The sequence below is a fragment of the Sinocyclocheilus grahami genome, unplaced genomic scaffold (genome assembly GCF_001515645.1).
Source record: "Sinocyclocheilus grahami isolate Dianchi unplaced genomic scaffold, SAMN03320097.WGS_v1.1 scaffold128.1, whole genome shotgun sequence".
In the NCBI taxonomy this organism is placed as follows: Eukaryota; Metazoa; Chordata; class Actinopteri; order Cypriniformes; family Cyprinidae; genus Sinocyclocheilus; species Sinocyclocheilus grahami.
The window spans coordinates 378,369-395,381 of NW_015505307.1; the positions used below are offsets into that span (position 1 = coordinate 378,369).

At 36.6% G+C, this 17,013-nt stretch overlaps 1 protein-coding gene across 3 annotated transcripts in view; it reads right to left on the reverse strand.

Moving 5' to 3' along the window:
- The window catches only part of LOC107590469 (proto-oncogene tyrosine-protein kinase Src), a 51,012-nt gene extending 35,013 nt beyond the window's left edge, over positions 1–15,999 (reverse strand). For 2 of the 3 annotated variants that reach the window (XM_016279218.1, XM_016279216.1), the window contains exon 1: positions 15,680–15,999. The gene's annotated coding sequence lies outside the window, so the exon portion shown is untranslated. Of the gene's footprint in view, positions 1–5,707; positions 5,877–15,679 lie in introns of all 3 variants that reach the window. The other variant, XM_016279217.1, reaches the window with a different exon arrangement.
- Between the last annotated feature and the right edge of the window lie 1,014 nt (positions 16,000–17,013).

Below are 17,013 nucleotides of genomic sequence, written 5' to 3' on the forward strand. Positions count from 1 at the left end.
TATATATATATTTTTTTTTTTATATGTCTATATGCTGTAGTTCAATTTTTTTAGTTTTAGTTAACGATATGTTGATTATGGTGATTATTCATGTATCCAATCAGTCGTGATTATTTTGCTGGAGATCTAAAATTTTGCAATATAATAATTATTGTGATGATTTTTAATGTGCTTTTATTTGGCCATTAAGCTTCCTTAAGGTCACGTGGTTATACTAGTTTCACAGTTATCTGAGCATTGTTTTAATGATGATATAGTAGCATCTAATATAATTCTGTTCCCAGGTCCAGAAACGTATTAAGGATATCGGTAAAACAGTCCATGTGACATCAGTGGCTCAACTTCAATTTTGCGAAGCTACGAGAAATAGTTTTTTGCGCGCAAAGAAAACTAAAATAATTTATTTAACAATTCTTCTCCCCCGAGTTACGTCTTCTGACATTTTGGAGAGTACCCATGAACGTAATCGGCGTTGTTTACGTTAGGGGGGAAAGCCCGCGTATGAACATAATCGGCGTAATCAGCATTGTTTACACTTAATAAAGTGTGCGTATGTGTTATGATACTCTCCAAAATGGCAGAAGACAGTAACTCGGGGGAGAAGATCAAGTTAAACAAATATAGATGTGAATCATTACCCTACATTTTTTTTAATTGGATGAATGAAACATTTTTTTCAGTGCACTACCATTTAAAAGTTTGGGCTAAATATATATATTTATATGAGTGTTCTGCAGAAGACAGAATGTAAAACGGGTGTGTAAATGTAAGAAATTTTATTTTTAGCTGTTAATCTTTAAAAGCATTAATAATTTAATAACCCGAATCTTTAGCAAATCACAAAATGAATATCCATTGTTTAACAATGTACATAATAATGCCTAAATCAGTGTTATTGGTTTAAAAAAAAGAAAAGAAAACATGGATTTTGTTTATTAAAATAAAACACAAATATTAGATGAAACCTTACACAAAAACTATGTGCTGCCTTGGCAACTAACTGAAATTAATTACAGGATTTTCATTTTGGGGTGAACTAACCCTTTAAGACATGGATGTAGTTGCTATTAAAGGGTGTTTGGCACAATGATAACCAATTTTCTAAATTTTTTATAGAAATGACTTTATAGAAAAAGGAAAAATTTCCACAAGGCTGTTGTGGGTGGTTGCAAGGCAACCTTAAATATAAGCAATAGTGTATGAGTGAATGAATATACGAGGGGAACAAGTCCCACCCACTTTATCAACAGCACATGAAATACTTTTCCTATTATTATTTTCCCACTGCGAAAAAAAAAGAAGAAGCCGTAATTAAAGCGTTATAAGCCATGAACCAAACCAACCAGCTACGAAATGAATCAGAATATTACAAAATTTGATTTGGAGCAAAAAAGAACTTCAATATCAGATAAAAAGAGAAGATGAAGGTACAAGACTGTGAGCTTAACAAATTTAATAAGGGGGAAAAAACTACAATCCCACGATGCATTGCAAATACTGGCCTAAATTCAATTGCAGCCTTTTAAAGTGATTGAGTTTGGTTTAGTGTTTTACTTTAAAGTAGCCCACTTATTTTGTGTTCAACTGAAGAAAGAAACTCATACAGGTTTGGACAGGTTTAACACCTCGTAGCTCAATAGGTCTGTCTTTTAAGGTTTAGGAGTTCAATTCCCCATGGGAAAAAATGAATGGGATTTTTACTTGCGGAACCCGACTGTTACAACTCTATAGTAATAGCAATGCAAACACAACTGATCCTTTTCAAACAGGTTTCTCAAATAGACCTGTCCTAACTCACGCTATTAGTTGAGCCAGTCAAACTACTCCAACTATGCCATGAAAATACCAGGCAAAGTTACACTGTTTATGCTCAAATCAAACTATGAATTTGATAACGCACATGTTTGTATTAGATAAGACATTGTTCAGTCTGACATTCTGCGGTCTACATGAAAATTGTTATATTTGTATTTTCTAATAGAGGGTGAAACTGCATGTCTCTAGAGTCTGGCTAGTCAGAAAACGTCATTCTGATTCAGCTAACAGCATTCAGCAAAAGGATCATGCATTTTAAGAAGCAACATAACACACTTTTGTTACACCAAATTGAACCTGGTATGCAATGACACTGTGTCCACACGAGCTGACAATATTCAGAAACACCATGTACCTGCCTTTGATCAATCATATCCTGCATATCTAGCATATCTGAGCAGTACTATTGCTGCTTTGCATGAAAGGTGTGGCAGGATTACACATCACAAAGGCATATGCATGAATAAACATGACTTTACCGGTGTAAATTCCTCTGCGTTTGTATTCGTTACGCCACAACAGTCTGACTTTAGGACACGCAGCAAACATGCAAGCCAACAACTACAACTGCAAAAACTAACAAGTTTGGAAAGGGTCCCAATGATTCATGCCTAGCAAACTTATCGTTCACCGTTCAGCTGTCTTGTTACTAGATGCACGAAAGCGCTGTGGAATTCATGCTGAAAGTAAGAAGCCTGTGTAAAAATAAAACCTGCTTCATAACAAAACCATTTTCTTCGCTACAGAGAGCTCACGAAGAGGTGTTAGTATGTGTGTACAGTGTAAACATATCACATTCTCTAAACCCTGAGCCAAGATATCCATCTCAGTTCTTGGGAGAATCTCATGAAAACGGTCATGAGATTCTCTTGGTTATTCTTCTGTCCTGGTTATAGTTCATCCACAGAAAAAACGAATTATATTTTGCATTAAAGAAAATTAAGCTTTTTTTTTTCTTGGATCATGAAGTCAAAATTTGTGTGGCTTTTAGCTGATGTCGGTAGCAGTTTTATTTTACACTCTAAAAAATGCTGGGTTAAATACAGCCCAGTGCTGGGTAAAATAGGGACAAACCCAGCAATTGGGTTGTTTTGTCCCAGCGGTTGGGTTAAATGTTTAACCCAAATGTTTAAATGTTTAACCCAACCTTCTGGGTAGTAACCCAACTGTTGGGTCAAAACAACCCAATTGCTGGGTTTGTCCCTATTTTACCCAGCACTGGGCTGTATTTAACCCAGCATTTTTTAGAGTGTACTATCATTATCAATAATGTACAATCATATATTGTTTCCTTTTAATTTTAGATAAAAAACTTTTAGTAATTTTGTTGTTTGTCATTTTTTATTTTATATTAAAATATTTTATATATATATTTTATATATATTTTTTATTTTATTTTCAGTTAACGTTTATTTTAATTATGTTTATTTTATTCAATGGACTTTAATTATTTTAAAAAAGCACAAGCCATTTGGATATGTACTGCCCAAAGTTTGTCAATACTGGAAAGATAAAGGCACTATTTTCTGAACTTGAGAAAATATTTTCTGAATTTCATAATTTTTAAAGCTTTTCTGACATTTAGCACAGTTATATTTTAGTACTTAGAATTGATGCAGAAACATGCTTAATTGTCATGAAAACAGTGCAATTTTTTTTACTGGTTCTAAAAATAGGCCTTATTTTCTTTATGCAAAATATTTCTTACTTCTTTTCAGGGTAAAACCTGAACATTTCATCTGTGAGATTCACCTTATAAGGCCATGATGAATTAAAATTACCAGCGAGCCCTGAAAACCAACAAATATGAAAGATTGCACCATATGGCTGAAATATATACCAGTGCTGGTAATTAATAGGCTGGTTTATTGCATTTGCATTCAGCATTCTTGATCCTACAGCAACACCAGTGAGTCATGCTCCTATGGTCTCCTGCTGTCATCTGTAAACAATCATACAAGCACGCTTCTTTCCTGCATCTAAATATGGTCATGGTGTGTGTGCAAAGAGCAGAGATCTGCGGTCAGGAGTATTAGAGAGAAACAAGGGTGGCTGGGGGGGATGTGTGTGCAAGTGATACTGTGAGAGAGTGGAAGAGATACATGGATCCTTTGGGGTTTATCTTTCCCTTGATGATTTCCTTAATGAAACAAAGGAAGACGCAAGAAAGACGAAACCGTTTCTTTCACAGCCAGATGTGTAGCATGTGGACAGAACTACACTTTCAGATTTTTTAAAGTGGTCTGTTCTCATGTTTTCTCTTTTCTGCAGCGAAGCCTCTTCCCATGAACATACAGCCAAAGAGAATTGCTTGCAGATAAAAAATGGAGCATCACATTTATCCGGCGGCACATTACGAGAGATAAGCGTTACCTCCCAGTCTAAGCCCTTCTAAGGAAGAAGGAAGAGGGAGTCTTTGATGTGAAACTCGTAGATGACCCTCTTTGCATCCTTCTGTTCTGGCAACTTCGTCATTGAAGGGAGCATTTCAATGAATGTCAGCACTGACTTAAGCCTGGCACAGGTCAATAGCTTCTGATTTGCTTGGATTCCCATGATTCAGAGCTCCTGTTTTTCTGTGCAAGATGTTGTTAGAGCGAAAGGGTTGAAGAAATGGGTCATTTAGCATTACTAAGCCCATATGAAATTTGCATGTTTTCTGCAGAGATTGTTGGGGAAATTTGTGAAATTTGAAGAATGGATTTAAAGGAGGAACGCTGTCAAAAAAAAAAAATATATATATATATAAAAAAAGTAAATAAATAAATAAAAGTAGTACAAACGAATTAGAAAAAAATACTGTTTCAGTTGTTCTACACTCTTAAAAAATAAAGGTGCTTCAAAAGGTTCTTCAAGCGATGCCATAGAAGAACCATTTTTGGTTCCACAAAGAACCATTCAGTCAAAGGTTCTTTAAAGAACCATCTCTTGCTTACCTTTTTGTAATCTGAAGCACCTTCTTTCACTACAAAGAACCTTTTGTGAAACAGATGTTAAAGGTTCTTTATGGAACCATTTAGACAAAAAGGTTCTTCTATGGCATCGTGAAGCACCTTTATTTTTAAGAGTGTACTTCAAAATTTCATATTTACTTCAGTGTTACTTGCCATTACTTTGAAATTATTTGTGAAATTTACAAGCAATTTCTGAGTGAAATTTGTTTCTACACCATGTTTTTTTCAGTCCATGGCCATGCATCAAAAAAAAATTTAAACATCAGGCTGTCATTAACATAAATTTGTGCAACATTATTATAGTAAGGTTTAATATATTGAACTGAAAGTACTATACTCGCTATATATGATACTATGTATAGATACTATATATCTACTATACAATCAAATAAATGCAGCTTTGGTGAGCATCAGAGACTTTTTTTTTTTAAACGGTAGTGTATGTTCACCAAAATGAGCAGATCACTCATCCCTGCAGTAGTTCTGGAATGCAAGCCGCATGAAGAGACGAGTCCTGACATCTCTCCATCTCTCACACAACCAGGGCATGCTGAAGTCACAGAGATGAGCCTGTATTTAACCCAGCATTTTTTAGAGTGTACTAAAAATTTGAAAAGTTGGATGGGATTTTAGGAGTTTAGAAGAAAATTAATATACAACATTGATGTAGCTGCACTGACACTATTGGATGAGAACAAAACTTGAATTAAATTAAGCTGGATAATGCAACATTCACACTGATACTGAACTGAATCAACATTGAACTACACTGAGCTGAATAATGACACCATTATCTATTGTAGAGCTGCTTTACAGCTGAAATCGAATTTGTTTCATTACTGATACGTTTTACAGCACTGACACTGTTACTATCCTGTTTATTCTTGTAAAGCTGCTTTAAACTGCCAAATAAATACATGTAATTTGATTTGACTTAACTTTCTGAACCGTGCTGTTTTGGTCTATATCTGCCTCTTCATGTCTTCATCACGTTCTGCAAGCAAGTCAGGGCACGACCCATCGGCACAGCGAACACTCAGAATCAGCTGATTACTGATCACTTGGAAAAAAGACTGAGTTTCACATTCGGTCACCTTTGAACTTCCTCTGGAAATAAAAGAAAAAAGGAAACAGACATGACTAAAGAAAGAAGGCTGCTGAATCTTCTCATTCAGTGAAGCACAAGCATGGTGATGGTCCCTTCATGTGCACCAAAACAATGGCCAAGGACAAATCAGCCCTGCAATCAAATGCCCCGCAGATGTCCCGCGATTCATCCAGCCATCAAACATTACAGCCTCCGACCCTCCACATTTCCATAACAGACTTGAGGAGAGCAAAGTGATTTCCATTACAGCTCACACTACTGTTTAAATATTCAAATGGCACACCAAAAGAAGAATTTGCTTTAAAAAGATGCCCTGCGGTCATATTCGAATTTAAAGGCAAATTCCAAACGTCTGCTGCACGAGCATGTGATTCTGAGAGGTTTGGGATTTTTTGTTTTTTCTGGCTCAGGAAGCCACTAAGCATTTTCCTTAAGGATTGGGAGATAATGAGAAAACCTCATTAATATTCACGCACAAATTAATATTAAGTAGATTGTGAACTGAGTGACCCTAGAACTAGCGTTTTCTGAACACCCAACTGAAACAAAAACCTACAACAACTTAATCTCAACATAAAACACCACCCCAAGCGCTCTCGGGCTGTTCACATGCATGGAATTTTTCATGCTGAATGATGTGGGCGTATGTACGCAAGACCACTGTCAGCTGCCCTCGGCAACCACGACACCCAGAAAGGTGACAGTGAGGTGAAATTGGATATTTGCATGCAATACCACATGATGAACTCATGAGTATAAGTCTTCCTGTCTTGATAAATATCACAAAAATGTCAAAAACATTTAATTATCACATATGCCAGTGTCCCTGAGTTATCACAGAGCACTCACCTCAAATACAAAGCAAATAAATTATAGATTTTTGGGCTAAAAATTTCAAAGTTAAGTTTTAATAACAAGCAAGTAAAGGAAACAGGTTCCTCTGTTGACCTTCGAGAGTGTGGACGCCAAATTTAACTTATAGCGAATGAAAAACTAAGCCATGAAAGACAGAAATACAGTCCGTTCAATAGGGATTTAATGGTTTAGCCAACAAAACATTATGCTGTTCCAAAGAAATTCAAGTAGACAAAACGATGTAGACTGGAAGCTGCAAACTTTTTATACACTATTTTAGATCTGGTAAAACATTGGCTTTATACGCTAAAGTATACAAAGTTCTGCATGCGCAGATTGCATGTGGGTGGGGTCTAGACGTGACCTTTGACCTTACAAACTACTGGATAGTTTCTTCACATTTGAGTCATTCCTAACCTCAGCAAGGTCCATTATAACAGCTTCAGTTAAAAGACTGCAAGCAGTTTAGATAACAAGACTCCAAAACTATGACTCAACAGTTAAGCTATTTTTGAGATAAAAAATGACCGAAACTTAAAATAGTCATCAGCTTTCAGTAAACAGCATTCAGATATCATTTGGACGGGTGCACAAAGCCCGTTCAAAAGCCCACATCAATGGCTGAGCTGAGTGGCACTTCATAATCATACAGGCCTACTTAATAATACAAATCCAATCCATCCATCCTTGTTTTCCTGTCACATAACGGAAGGAGAGAACAGAGGGAGGATTGAAACGAGACGTGAAGCATCTGTGGCCTCGCTCGCCGGGTTGACAGGAAGTGGCCCTGAACTCTGTGCGGACACAGTAGCGCTGTGTTCCCCCGAACGGACCACCACCACCATGTCCTCCATTCAAATGACATCAGATGAGGACAGATGGGTCCACTGCCGTGAGAGTTCAGAGGGGTCGTCCTCTTCAAACTTACCAGTGACCAAAAATGGGTCTCGGACACATTGAGTGACGATTAGGAATGTTCATTTCGGTAATTTTTCCTAACCGACAACCGACGCTCGTTAACCGATTATTAACCGTTAACCGACAAGATTATTTTAAATTAGAATTTAATTAAATTAAAAAGGATAAGTGTCTGTGACCCATTAAAAAATACTAACATTTGTTTCCCGGGGATTAATTTTATATGCGCAAAAAGCAGCAAACAACAGAACATTAGGATTCACATGGTCATATCATATCACATCACGCACCTGCAGCGCTTCTGCGAGCGGAGAAAAACATAATAAAGCTAGGCTATAGGCCTATATATATATATCGATAAATAGGCCTATATGAGAAATATATTTTTACTTAAATAATAAATTATGAAAACGAAAGAAAAACTGTGCAACAAGTAGCCTAGTATGCAGAGTTTCGGTTAATTTGTGTGCTGCGCGAAAGGAAACCAGACGGCAGAAAGCGGCATCCTATTTTTCTTTAGGCTTATTTTAGATTCATTTTACATGCGCAAAAAGCAGCAAACAACAGAACATTTGGATTCACATGGTCATATCATATCACATCACGCACCTGCAGCGCTTCTGCGAGCGGAGAAAAACATAATAAAGCTAGGCTATAGGCCTATATATATATATCGATAAATAGGCCTATATGAGAAATATATTTTTACTTAAATAATAAATTATGAAAACGAAAGAAAAACTGTGCAACAAGTAGCCTAGTATGCAGAGTTTCGGTTAATTTGTGTGCTGCGCGAAAGGAAACCAGACGGCAGAAAGCGGCATCCTATTTTTCTTTAGGCTTATTTTACAAAAGCACAAAGATTTGTGTTTATTGTGAATGTACAATTTATGTACATTCTTTATGACTAAAAGGAGTAGTTTCTTCCACTGTTAGAAGGAAAGAATTCAAGTGATTGCGCCGGCGCCACATGCCGGCAGTTAAGCAATGCTACCTTGACAATGCATTGTCATGCAATGTTCATTATCATAATAAAATACAGTCAGTCAAACATATGGAAAAAACACACTGCTCAGTTTAAATATGTAGTCAAATCTGTGCCGTTATCACCATACCGCCGTGAATGATATTATGCAAAACATTTTGTTTTACGTGGATATTGGAAAGCGAGTGAAGTAGGCTACATAATAAATAATATTTTGGCATTCAAATACATCGTGAATATGGAAACATTTGATTGTGTGTCGAATGAGAGACGCAGCGTTGGTTTTAGTTTCGTTTTAGCCTAAATGAATTCGTTTTGGCTTGTCGTTTATATAGCTATAGCTTCTTATATTTTTAATTCTTGTTCTTTTCTAAATACTGTTAATTGAAAGGATTTGTTGTGTAGTGAGGGGAACTAAAATAGCCTAGCTATGTTTACAGTGTTTATTATAATGTTTGTAAACATTTCGAGTCGGCATTAGGCCTATTTCTGAATGAAATAATAAAATGCGACTTAGAAGCGACTTGTTTTTTTTCCGCAATTTTTTATACGCCTAGCATGTTTCAACTATGCAGCAAACCTTTTAAAATATTTTGATAAATTACTAAAAAATAAATAAATGACTTTTTAAACCGTTTAACTGATTGTATTAATCGGTCAAAATTCTTCACGGTCGGTTAACGGTTAACCGGTTAAAATGAACATCCCTAGTGACGATAATTAATAAATTCTTGGGCTGGACCAGAATATTTGATTATTCGAATATTCATTCGGTGGGTTGGCATTAGATTTTAAATTTTGAGATTCAAATGTTTTTTTTTTCGAACACCTGGCATCCACCGCGAAACGGTTCTCATTCGCGCTTGAATATGAATCGCTCATGAGTGAACGTCATGAACGTCATGATTCAGTTCATCTGGAAGAGAAGACAAAAATGCTGAAGACCTCAGCTGTGTGGGAGCACTTTAAATTGAGTGAGGACAAGACAAAAGCAGTGTGCCAAATATGCGATTTAAAACTGGCCTACCACAACAGCACATCAAGTTTGAAAAATCAGACTACTGCTTTGTAAAGAAATAGTTTGTTTATTAAAATGTGAGTTGTCTAGCCAGCCTAACGTTACCTTGTTCTATTTAGCCTATTACAGTTTGTTTTATTCTATATAAGGGAATTCATTTTATTTTATTTAAACTGTTCATTAATTAAAATGTGTGATGCTATTGAAAGTATGCTACCGTGTTCTTTATTTATTACAGTTCGTTGAACTTTCTTTTTTTTCATTCTTCTTTTATTTAAATAGTCTTCCCTTTGGTGTCAGTAATTACTGTGCCACTAATTTCTGATTTGGGAGTGATTTGTTTGTTAGAAAAATGTTAGGCTACGATGTTCTGTAGTTTATTAAAAGTTGATTCATTCTGAACATGTCGCGTGTCCATATTGCACCAAAATGCGACACAGCACTCCCTTGGGTCCGCAGCAAAACACCCGCCACGCGTGAAGTCGATTGGTTGAACAGTTCTCGACATAATAAAAATGTGAACAGACAGACAGACACATTAAGGCAGATTCCTGCCTTTATTAGAGAGAATAATATGTTCAGCCCCCCTCCCTCTGAAGCTTCGAATATTCGGTGTTGATTACCATCGAAGCTTCGAAGCTCAAAAAATGGTATTCGGACCAGCCCTAATAAATTCAAGCTACAATATATAAACTGACTCTTTAAAGCAAAGACGCGAGGGATAGAAGTACAGGCCATTCAATAGGGTTTTAATGGTTTAGCTACCCTTATGCTGTTCCAAAGAAAATAATAATAATTCAGTGAACAAAACGTTTGCACATTTAAATATGGTAAAACAATGGTTTCATATAGGTAAATATAGTTAAACGTATGTATAGAACTTCAAGAACAGCATTTACTTTACACAAAGTTGTGGGTCTGGACATGACCTTTGACCTTACAAACTACTAGATAGACCGTACATCCATAGTTCACATTCAGTTTTGAGTCGAATTTGAAGTGTCTATTCAAACTGACTCTGATGATTTGATTAAGAGAGAGTTTTTGCACCGACTAGAAATTCTACGAGGGATGAGATATATCACAGTCGACAAGTTTCAAGCTCAATGGCAATCCAACAGTAAATGTTAAAGTGGTCATATGATGCGATTTCAAGTTTTCATTTCTCTTGGTGCATAAAGAAGATCTGTAAAGTCTCAAATGCAAAGAGATATTCTTTATAAAAGTTAAGAGTCAGCCACGCCTACCTAAAACGGCTCATTCTAACACGCCCCCACATATCTACATCACTATGCGGGAAGATTTGCATAACGCCGCCCAAATGATCACGCAAAGAAAGGCGTAACTTTTATTCTCGCTGTAGTATTGTTGTTGACACCGCCATGTAGTGAAGGCGCTGTGTGATTCGTTGTGAAAGTGAAACTACTTTGTTTGGCCTTCCAAAAGAGGACGATATCTGCTTCGTCATGCCTAGAGCCACCACCACAATGAAAAATCGACTCGTTTCAGAAAGGCGGGGCATAGAGGAGAAACAATAATGTACAGTATGTGGAAAATAATGTGTGTTTTTTTTTACCTTAAACCACATAAACATTTCATTACACCAAATAATGTTCTTTTTAGCAGCATCATATGACCAAACCCAGAGAGGCCAATAGCGTGACCATTAAATATGCAAATTTCATTGCCAATCACACAAAACGAGGCGCTTATTCAATCATGTGTGAAGCACTCAACGCCCGTCAAGGCCTATTGTAATCTCATATCAAGAGTTTATATACACATAAAAGAGAAGGTGAAATCTCAACCTTATGCTGTTCCAAAGAAAATAATAATAATTCAGTGAACAAAACGTTTGCACATTTAAATATGGTAAAACAATGGTTTCATATAGTTAAACGTATGTATAGAACTTCAAGAACAGCATTTACTTTACACAAAGTTGTGGGTCTGGACATGACCTTTGACCTTACAAACTACTAGATAGACCGTACATCCATAGTTCACATTCAGTTTTGAGTCGAATTTGAAGTGTCTATTCAAACTGACTCTGATGATTTGATTAAGAGAAAGTTTTTGCACCGACTAGAAATTCTACGAGGGATGAGATATATCACAGTCGACAAGTTTCAAGCTCAATGGCAATCCAACAGTAAATGTTAAAGTGGTCATATGATGCGATTTCAAGTTTTCATTTCTCTTGGTGCATAAAGAAGATCTGTAAAGTCTCAAATGCAAAGAGATATTCTTTATAAAAGTTAAGAGTCAGCCACGCCTACCTAAAACGGCTCATTCTAACACGCCCCCACATATCTACATCACTATGCGGGAAGATTTGCATAACGCCGCCCAAATGATCACGCAAAGAAAGGCGTAACTTTTATTCTCGCTGTAGTATTGTTGTTGACACCGCCATGTAGTGAAGGCGCTGTGTGATTCGTTGTGAAAGTGAAACTACTTTGTTTGGCCTTCCAAAAGAGGACGATATCTGCTTCGTCATGCCTAGAGCCACCACCACAATGAAAAATCGACTCGTTTCAGAAAGGCGGGGCATAGAGGAGAAACAATAATGTACAGTATGTGGAAAATAATGTGTTTTTTTTTTACCTTAAACCACATAAACATTTCATTACACCAAATAATGTTCTTTTTAGCAGCATCATATGACCAAACCCAGAGAGGCCAATAGCGTGACCATTAAATATGCAAATTTCATTGCCAATCACACAAAACGAGGCGCTTATTCAATCATGTGTGAAGCACTCAACGCCCGTCAAGGCCTATTGTAATCTCATATCAAGAGTTTATATACACATAAAAGAGAAGGTGAAATCTCAACACCATATCCATGAATCAACAGATGTTTCTGAAAATAAAATATAAAATCAAATAAATAAAAATAAAATAACACAAATACATTCAAGACAGTGCAACAATTACTATCATGAAAATAATGTAAAAAAAAAAAAGTGTATGTTATTTTATTGGAGAGAGATATATTTTGAGGAGGTTAACATTAATGAGAGATTTGAGTCAGATATGAAAAATTCCTTTGTATATCTCTTATAAATATCTTAGTGGTTCAACTGATATAATTTGGTCAAACTGCTTCCCAAAATTTCAGTCTGAGGGAGTTCTCTGTTGTCCTCTGGTTTCTCTTTCCTTGACTAATCGTGCCACTCGTTCACATAATAGCATTTCAAAAGAAGAAGCCACATTTTATTGCATGCCAATTCTCAAAGCCAGTCAACAGAAACAAGCACGTCATTCACAACAGAGCCCAAAGCCCAGTGTATCACTCTTCACAGACAGAAGGTCCCAGTGAATGGAGGACAAAGGCCCCACTGCATCGGCATGTTACCAATTAACAGGAATTTTGCCTTAAAAGGCTGCTTTTCCAATGATCTCACTTGAAGCCAGCTTAAACATCCACGGCTTTCACTGAAAGACATTCACAGAATTCCAAAAGGCATTAAAGCCACTTCACAGGCTCCAGGCACCTTCTTCAAGAGTCCTCAGTGGTATTATGAGCACATCTAATTAAGAGCATCAGTCCCTCCTCAAGAAAGCACCCATAAGGACCATCAACAGCCACGGGCAATGCAGAGAAACAACAGATGAACTCTACTGAAGACGGATGCATTAGCTACTAATTGCTCCAAATCACTATAGGATAAACAGCTCATTGGAATAACAACAGATTTAAGGGAATACCTTGAAGTTATCAGACACTCACTCATCACAGCGTCAATTCTGAAGCACTGTTTACTGCATGTGCACCTCTGAGTCTTGTGTTAGATTTCTTTATTGGTGGTGCATACTTAGGGTTGAGGATTCAAACAAACCCCTAACTCAAAATAACGTTACAGACATGTACCTCAAATCATGCAGCTTTTTGAGCAAAGGCATGTTATTACTTTTCAAAGTGACTGGACTTTCCCATTTAAAGTACTTCCACTCTACTAAACCCTAAGATTAACATTGACATTGAGTCTCAGGCAAGGATTCAACTTGTCCCCAAGACAACCAGGATGTACAACGACAGAACTAGAACTTAAAATTAAACGTAAGCCAACAGAGAATGCCAGCCACTGTTGCGCTCCAAGATGAACTCTTTAATAAAAGGTTCTACAAAAGGGGGTTTTTGCAGTAGAAGAAGCATTTTCAGCAAAACGTAGGCCTACCTGTTTTTCTTGCTGTAAAGAACATTTGAATAATCTAAAGAATCTTTTTCCATTATTAAGAACCTTTTGTGGAATGAAAAGATTCCATGGGTGTTAAATTTACAGACATGTACCTCAAATCATGCAGCTTTTTGAGCAAAGGCATGTTATTACTTTTCAAAGTGACTGGACTTTCCCATTTTTACCTGGTGCATGATAAAATGGATGGGGAAAAGTACTTCCACTCTACTAAACCCTAAGATTAACACTGACATTGAGTCTCAGGCAAGGATTCAACTTGTCCCCAAGACAACCAGGATGTACAACGACAGAACTAGAACTTAAAATTAAACGTAAGCCAACAGAGAATGCCAGCCACTGTTGCGCTCCAAGATGATGCTCTAAATGTTCAAGTGAGGTCGATGGTTAAAGATGAACTCTTTAATAAAAGGTTCTACAAAAGGGGGTTTTTGCAGTAGAAGAACCATTTTCAGCAAAACAGTTCTTAAAAGTAGGCCTACCTGTTTTTCTTGCTGTAAAGAACATTTGAATAATCTAAAGAACCTTTTTCCATTATTAAGAACCTTTTGTGGAATGAAAAGATTCCATGGGTGTTAAAGGTTCTTCGTGGAACCTTCAATGTCAATAAAGAGTCTTTATTTTTAAGCGTGCACTCTTTATATCATAGGTTCCAAAAGAAGGTATTCACAGCAATGCCATAGAAGAACCATTTCGGGTTCTCCAGAGAAGCTTTCAGTGACCAGTTCTTAAAAGAATATTTTTTTCTTAGTCTAAAGAACATTTTAATACTCCAATAACCCATTGTTCTACTATAAAGAACCTTTAGTGGAATGGAAAGGTTCCATGGATGTTAAAGGTTCTTCATGGAACCATAGATGCCAAAAATGTTTTAAGAATGCAGCCTGCCAAAGATTCAAACCAGGGTCGATGTGTTTAGGACTGCTACGTGATTAATCAGTCTATCACTAATACATACCATTAAAAGTAAAAGAAGCAAGTACCGAATAAAGACAAAGCATTTCTGAGAACTCCAACCACAAACTTTGCCTCAGCGGTTTCTACTAAAAGCAGACACAAATGAGAGGATAGTTGTACGCATCTATCACATTGATGTGGATAGCAGATCATATCATTTGGTCTGAATTATTTAAATTCATATTGGAATCTCTGTCATGTAATCCTGAGCACAATTTGAGCCGCTGTTGAGATCTGCAAGCGTAGAGGAGACACGTGAAATTACTGGCGTGTTTTTCCTCAGGAGAAACATCCGAGAAGCTCTTCATTTATTCTCCATACTGTCTAGAAGAAACAGTTGACATAGTAGAGGGAAATAAAACGAGATCTGATGTGCAATTTTCCTTTGCTATAGCGAGATCTAGTTCAGGTGTGACGTACAAAAAAAGGCAAATCCAGACTAGTCCTTGACAGGACTTCGGCTAGTTTTAGTCATCTGAAACAGCTCGACACATTACTGCAATATTCACACAAATAAATCAATAATCATACGAACTGTTTCTGAATTAAATGGACAGCATTACGAGCATTTGTTGCTGTTGAGAAACAATCTTACAGTCCATTTAAACCGGCGGATCGGAGAAAAAAATACCCGGATTTATAAACACCACGGACAAATATTGAACACGCACGGTTTGAACAATATGCCAGGCATTGTATTTGTTTGATCAACCGGAAATGTGACTAAAATCTCCCTGAGCTCTATTTTAATTTCTATTTAAAATTCTCTATTTAATCCCAACGGCCAGCAAAAAAATATAGCTACGATATATATATATATATATATATACATATAATCCATATATAAAATAATCCAGCCGTACTCACCTTGTCGAGAACCACGAATGTGGTGCAAATAAAATCCTTTCGTTGCTCTGAATGACCTTTGAGTTACTGTTCTCGGTGTATGAATGAACATGAACATGAATGTTACGCCGGTAACAATTAATATACGACCAAAAGCGGTCGGGAATGATCTGATACGCAGCAGTAGTTTATCGCGTCCTTGAGAAAGCGCGCACGGCCGAAGGGGGAGTCAGAGCCATGGCACCCGTATGAGATGATGGGAAAACTGGAAAGGCAGAAGGGAGGGCAGGGCGCTTTGACGAGACACTGTTTTACTACGTTACACTTGACTAGCAGAGACAAGTCTGGGGAGGGGGGCTGGAATGGGGTTCATCATGACTCCGTCACAATTTAAGGTAACTGGGCCACCTATTGGTGGGGATCTGGGGCACCCGGAACGTCATTTTGAGATTGCTCAGTGCAAAAAAATAAAAATAAAATAGCCTAAAATTTAAATAAATTAATATCTCCTCCTGAGACCCAGCTATGGAGTTTTTGCCTCTGTAGTGGACATTATATTTTAGTGCGTTTCTCTGAGAGTTGTAAGTCTGGGTGTCCTGTACAGAGCACATTCAGGGCTTTCCAGAGGTACCAAATGATTGGATGTTTCACCATCACCACTCCCTCTCCTTGGTTTTTAAAAATGGCTGAGATTAATTTAGTGATAAAATTGTACATCCTTATGGAAATATGATAATATTTTGTAATTATAATTTAAATCTGATTCATTTTCAAATTGTTTGTCATAAATCAACATCTCAGGAAAATGTTATGGGGTTTCAAATCAAAATATGACTTTCATTTCATACATGTCCACTGTAGAGGACACCAGGACTTAAAGTATGTTTATTATACATTTTGGGAGACAAACGAATTGAATAGGAAAACAAATTACATATCAATATCCTTATGAAATATTAGATATTATTATGAAAATCTGGCCAATGACTACTCCCATCATTACACTTCTTTTTTCAACATGCTGTGCCAACAGCACTTTAATATGCAAAGTAGATGCAGTGTACAGATAACATTGTGCTTAATGGGAAAACCAGTTTATGGAATTTTTACACACATATTGCATAAAGCAAAATGTTATATCAAATCATTTTGTTATACGTTTTATAACATAGTTGAGAACCATCCTTACACAAAGTTGGTTATAAAAAAAATCCTGAAACCTAAAAATGTATTGGTGATTTAAAAAAAAATTCCCATTGTTTTTACCTTTTCATGTCTACTCTTGTCATTTCATTTTTTTAGAAAAACTGAGTCCTGGTGTCCTCTACAGAGGACATAACTTATGAATAAAATAT